Below are 6,121 nucleotides of genomic sequence, written 5' to 3'. Positions count from 1 at the left end.
AGTGAGACCTTTCTGATCTTAACTGCACCCAGAGAAGTAGAAGAATTTCCCCAAATCCAGTCTACACGCATTCTGCATTCAACATGTAACAGCCATTCCGCTCACACCCTTACATTTCATGATCGAATTCTGGTTACCAAAGTACATTTCTGCACTGGAGCGCTTGGCCTGAGCTTTCCTGTTCTCTTTGTCTTGTGATCTGCGGGGCAGTTTCTGCCCTTGGGAAGTGAGTGTGAGAGCTGTGGATTCCCGACAATTCCCCACGATCTTTCAGCTCGGGTTTGCACGCTCTCTCGCTCTCTCTAGCCGGCTCCATATTGCTGGGCCAGTCCCTCCAGCCTCGCCCCGCGTTACAAAAAACCTGGATTTCCGGGCTGTTCCAAGACCCCATTAAGTCTGCCTCCAACAACCTGCCCAGGCCCGGTCGGCACCACACGCCGAGTTAGGGTCCCAGCGACCGGCCGCCCCGAGGCGCACTTCCCCCACCCCGGAAGAGGAGGGAGGCGAACTTCGGAGGGCGAGGGCTGGGGGCTAGCTCCGGGGACCCTCGCAGCCCCGATCGCCCCGGGGAAGGGCCCGGGCAGCGACCCGGGTGTAGCCGGAGGGCGCGGGGGAAGGCATAGCTCCTTCCCGCTAACGCAAAGGCAGCAGTCAGGGCGCTCTCCTCTGCTGAAAGGCGCCGGAAAACTGCAGCAAGGCGACAGTGGGGACCCAGAGAAGCGTGAGGTGACGGAAGGGTGGCGGAAGCCCGAGTTCGCCTGCAACTCCAGGGACGAATGCGCCCAGCGGCGCGCACAACACGCTCGGAAGAGGACTAGGGAAACGGGAGCCCGAGGTGGCCGGGAGCACGCAGGACGCTGGCCGCGAGGAGGGCCCGCGGCTGCCCGGCGGGTGGGAGATGCCGGCGGCAGGGAGGACTGCGGCCGGCTCGCTTCCCCCCGGCCCGGTTCTGCAGAAGGAGAAGCGGCTGCTGGTGACAGGAAGAGAGCGACGGTAGCCGCGCGCGCACGCACCGCCTCCCCCCTCCCGAGCACACACCCGAACCCGCTGCTGCCGCCTACCTCCCCCGCCGGCCGGCTTCCTTCCTCTGCGGAGCCCAGGCTGCAGCGGCAGCCTCTTGCGCGCACGGCTCCGATGCGCCCCTGACCAGGCTCCGACCCGCCGGCCGTTCCCGACCCAAGCTCGCCGTCTCCCGACCCGTTCCCCGCCGCCCCGGCCGCGGCCGCCGCTTCCTCCAACTCCGCTCCAGCTGCTCACGACTCCTTTCCGTGCGCCGGCAGCTCCAGAGCCCAGCGGCCGGGCCCGCCTCCGGCCCCGCCCCGCGGGCCCCGCCCCCCGAACCCGCGCCAACCAGCGCCCGCGTCTCCGCCCCTCTCTGCTGGCCCCGCGCCCTTCGCCGCTGCGCTGCCGTTCACTTTGCGGGCCCCCAAGCCCGGCGGCCAGCGGGGTGGAGCTCCGGCCCTGTGAACCTTTCCTGCTGCCGGGCTCGCCTTCCGCCCCCAGCCGCGGGGATGCCCTGGGCTGCCGGGCCGAGCGCTCTGGCTTTGCGCCCTCCGGGCCGGCCACGCTGCTGCGCGCCTGTGGCCGAGCCGGCTGCCGGGCGTCTTTGAGACTAGAGGCGGCGGGTCTGGGGAAGATCGAGGACAAATTCAGACTTAGAAGCTGTGTCTCTAATCGCAGTGTCTTGAAACAAACCCCAGCCTCTTTCGAGCCCCCAGCGCCCTAGCGGAGTGGCTGGGACGGGGAGGACTCGGATTCCAGGCTCGCCAAAGCCGGGAGGCCCTGCAATTCATGGCCTCACCAGCGCGGCCGCGGGAGTGGGCGGAAAATCCTCGCCACCCCGCGTAGCGCCTGGGGGTGAAGGAGGGGTGAAAGAGTGAAGCGGAGGGACGAGCGCCCGCAGCCTGCCTAGAACTCCAGGAGCCTGGCTGGCACTGCCGCCACCGGGAGCCGGCGCGGCCCGCCAGCAGGGCAGAGCTTTATGAGGAGGGCGCACGCTGGCTGATCCCTCGCAGTCCTGAGATGACAGAGCAAATGTAGGTCGCTCAGGCAGACCGTGGCCCCTTGGTTGCTCATGGGGTCGGTGGAGGAAGCTCATGTGAATTGTACGGTTTCTTAAATTTGTTAATTTTCAAATGCATACTCTTCAGCGAGTCGTCATTATTTTAGTTGCTCAAGAAAAATCTGACGTTGATTCAAACCTTCCTCTGACAGCAGGATGGGATGCCAGCACCCTCTGTTCCTCTTTCGCCCGTGAAAACATGTTGAGTCCGCTTTTTAAAAAGCTCTTCCCAAATTCCTCTTTCTGCGGTTTTGAGACCTGCACCCGCCCAGCCTACTTGCCCTAGAGCCCTTTTCCCAATTTCCTTGCAAGAATATTACTTTAAAAAAAAAAAAAAACCAAGCACTTAGACTTTTGTCAAACTTTGAATTTGGTGGTTTATTCCTCTGGGCGTTGGAAGTAAAGAATATCCTGAAATTTATTGACTGTCCTAAGGAAATACAATCATTCTTAAAGGTGACTCACATTCTAACGGACAAGTTAGTTCTACTTTAGGGTCTTCAGGCCCTGGCATTTTTGTTATTACAGCATATTTCTTGAAGTGGAGATACAAAAGCAGACAGATACTTTTCTGGTTTAAGAATCCACTTCATCTAAAAGTAAATATGAAGTTTACTAAGCTACATGATTCCCACCCAACCTGTGAAATGAAGGACCTCATATATACTGTTTGCCTGAGCTTTATAAATGAAACGAGGGGTCTCACCGTGTGATAGAGTTACTTTGATCCAGTCCAATAAGCTGAGATGTAACTGCTGTGACGTTTGCTGTATTTCCTTTAGGCTTGCGTCTGAAGAAACCTCAACAGCTGTCTCCTTTTATACACGATGAATTCCTGGAAAGACATTTATACACTGCTATAATGGGGTTCTATTCCCCCCAAGCCTAAAAATAGCATGAAATTCTTAATTAAGCTTCCTTTTCTAGATAGACTTCAACAACTTATTTCCAGTATATGTTGTTTTTTCTTTAATGTTTTTCTGTCATATTTGAACACATAGTGTTAAGTCCAGAGTGTTCCATGATAGGACAATATGGTTCTCTTTCCATAATTGAATAAGTTTAGTCTTTGTTTCATCTTTATTAAATTGATACCTCCCCGCCATATCACTAATATTCAAATTTTTATTTTCTATTAATTTCTATGAAATAATTCAAGCAAAAGTCACCAAAACAGCAGTATTCAAAATTTTTAAGAATAACCTTTTCCTTTAATCAAATCTTATCTGGACTCCAAAAACGTAACTGTTATGAGAAGCCATGTGGTGAGACCAAGGGTACCTCTAGGTCTTTGGACCAGCCATGGCACTACCTCTTGGGAATTTGTTGGAAATGCAAATTCTCTCCTCAGTGAATCAGACATACTGGGGATGGAGCCTATGGATCTGTTTTAATACACCTTCCAAGTGGCATGCTAGGGTTTGAGAACCATTGTTCCAGGCCTAAGGCATTTGGGAACACAAACTGGAACCACTGCAATAAAATGCTAAAATAAACGCACAAACTACAGTGCAATCAGTAACAGCGGAACTGGTGGATGACAGCGGTGCCACCATCAAAGAGCTCAAAATGTCAAAGGAAGTACAGTTTGCCAAAGGGAGAGAGGTTTGTCATGTATAATTGGTGACAGCAAAGGTGGTTTGGAAGGCAGACCTATGGGAGTCAAGGACCCCCAACACCAAAAGGTTTTCAGTGGCCACAGCAAGCTGAGATGTACCTTCCCAAAGAGGACCAGTAGTACATTCTCATTTGCCACCATCACTCCAGCTACTTCAATAATGTGAGTGCTAGAATAAGCTTCCATTAGACTCGAAACCGAAGTCTGTAGTTTAGGGTTCAAAATCAAAATAAAACAAAGACAAATGCCTTCGAGCCTTACTTCTCATAGACCAGCAGCACTGACACCATCTAGGAGCTTGCTAGATGTGCAGAATCCCAGACATGCATGCTGAATCACAATGTGCAGTTTAATAAGGTCCCCAGGTGATTCATATGCAAGTTAAACTTTGAGATGCTCTTAGACAGGGGTCCTCAATTTTGGAATTGCCTGGGGAGCTTATAAAAATCCCAGTGCCTGGATTACACAACAGATGGATTATATCAAAATCTTTGGGGGTTGCAACACAGGCATCAGTAGCTTTTAAAGTTCCTCACGTGATTCCTGACAGTTTGAAGCCAGGTTCAAGAGCCACCACCATCTTGAAGAATCCAGGTAGGAAAGGTGCCATCAGGAAAGCCAGCTGGGGAGAGACTGGAGCCCAAATGGCTGGTCTTAAAGGGAGCAGCTGGTACTAGAGTTTAGCTGACTGTGGCCACGCAGGAATGTGAGCCCAGATTTGCCAGGCCTTCTAATTCTCAGAGAGAAGCTGGAAATCCAGATTTTTAATGGGCAATTTCCCAATTATTAAATGATGGCAATTCGTTCAACATTTTTTGAAACCTGGGTTAGGCCACATAAGTGTTATGACCACCAGCAGTTTATAGTTTTAGGATGCTGTACATCATAAAATTAAGTGGGCCAAAAAAAAAAAAAAAAAGGAAGCACACCCAAGAAGAGAACGGGCTTGTTGGAAGGTCAAACTGTTGATCTCAAGGATCACGCACGTATTTTGAGTCTTCTGTTCTCTACAACACAAAACATTGCAGGCCTTCAATGGCTGAGAATTGGTAATGGGTGAGATACCAGTGCTGGCAACCCTGAGGCAAAATACTCTGGAATTTTGTCCAGTATTTTTATTTTCCCTTTCTCCTGCCCTGATAACTGAAATGGGAGAAAAATCAATCTTTGTATGACTTAGCTTAAAAATTTCCCCTCTTTGTGAGCTAACCAGGTTAAACACATATTAAGAGAAGCATGAAAAAAATTATTGGCTGGAATAGTGCTTCCTAGCAGAGGGAGAATTCAGAAGGCCAATAGTTTTAGAATTCTCATTCTGTTATTTCTGAGCTTGTACATGCTATTAACCATGTTGAGGTATTAGAAGGAGAGGCAACTGCCTGACTGTACCCCCAGAGAACATGTCAGATCATAATCACCTGTACTCAGAGTTCTCTGGTCATAATCTGTGGTCTGGGCATTCTTGTCTCTTTCAGCTCTTCAGTCCTCATACTTTGGGAATAACACTAAATAAATCAACCAGCAAGCAATGGAAGTAAATGAACCACCTTAGTGATAGTTTCAGTTAATTCTACTCTGTATCTGCTCTCAAAATCCCCTGTAATTAGAAGCTGGATTAAAAAAAAATTACAACACAGTAATCTCAGTTGATAAAATATGAGACACACAAACAAAATTTTGTGTAGTTATTTTCTTGAATGCCAGGGCCACCTTTATTTTGGTATTAACTCCGGCAAATAATAGACTTCCTGGTACATAGTGGGCACTCAGTGAAGGAGAATGGTCTGGAGGGTTAAAAGAAACTCAACATGAAATTCTTATATGTGCAACTGTTAAAGCAATAGAATGCAAGTGTTGTTCAGATAGAATCTCTGAGGGCCTAAGCCAGACTTGAGGACAGAGCAACAGGGTCACAAATGCTGCCAGTCTACAAGTGCTGCTAAAACATCACCAGGCTGGGAGCAACTGGAAAGCTATGTGCAAGGAAAAATGAACCTTGATGCTGGTATCCTACCATATAAAAATTTTGACTGGAAATGGATCATAGATCTACATTTAAAAGCTGAAACTATAAAACTTCTAAAAGAGAATATAGGTTTAGAAAAGATTTCTTAAATACTAGGACACAAAAAGCATGAGCTATAAAAGGAAGAAAACCAGTAAATTGAATTTCATCAAAATCAGAAACGTTTGCTCCTCAAAAGCCACTGTTATGAAAATAAAAAGCCACATCTTAGAGAGAATATTTGCAAAATGTATATCCAACAAAAGACTTGTATTTAGAATACATCAGGAACCCTCACAACACAATATTTTCTTAAAAAGCAAACAAAACAGTTTTTAAAAATAGACAAAAGATTTGAACACTTTACCCAAGAATATAAACAGATTAGGGTTATTAGTGAAATGCAAATTAAAACCACAATAAGAAGGGATTCAAA

At 48.8% G+C, this 6,121-nt stretch overlaps 1 protein-coding gene across 5 annotated transcripts in view; it reads right to left on the bottom strand.

Moving 5' to 3' along the window:
- PIK3R1 (phosphoinositide-3-kinase regulatory subunit 1) overlaps positions 1 to 6,121 on the bottom strand; it is a 562,712-nt gene that overhangs the window by 86,459 nt on the left and 470,132 nt on the right. For 2 of the 5 annotated variants that reach the window (XM_067031068.1, XM_067031066.1), the window contains exon 1: positions 1,062 to 1,265. The gene's annotated coding sequence lies outside the window, so the exon portion shown is untranslated. Of the gene's footprint in view, positions 1 to 113; positions 968 to 1,061; positions 1,290 to 2,768; positions 2,898 to 6,121 lie in introns of those variants that run through there. The other 3 variants (XM_067031067.1, XM_059060630.2, XM_067031069.1) reach the window with 3 other exon arrangements.

This window comes from Kogia breviceps, chromosome 4 (genome assembly GCF_026419965.1).
Source record: "Kogia breviceps isolate mKogBre1 chromosome 4, mKogBre1 haplotype 1, whole genome shotgun sequence".
NCBI classification, from domain to species: domain Eukaryota; kingdom Metazoa; phylum Chordata; class Mammalia; order Artiodactyla; family Physeteridae; genus Kogia; species Kogia breviceps.
Note: the sequence above shows the minus strand (reverse complement) of the source record. Positions and strands in the feature narration are given on the sequence as shown.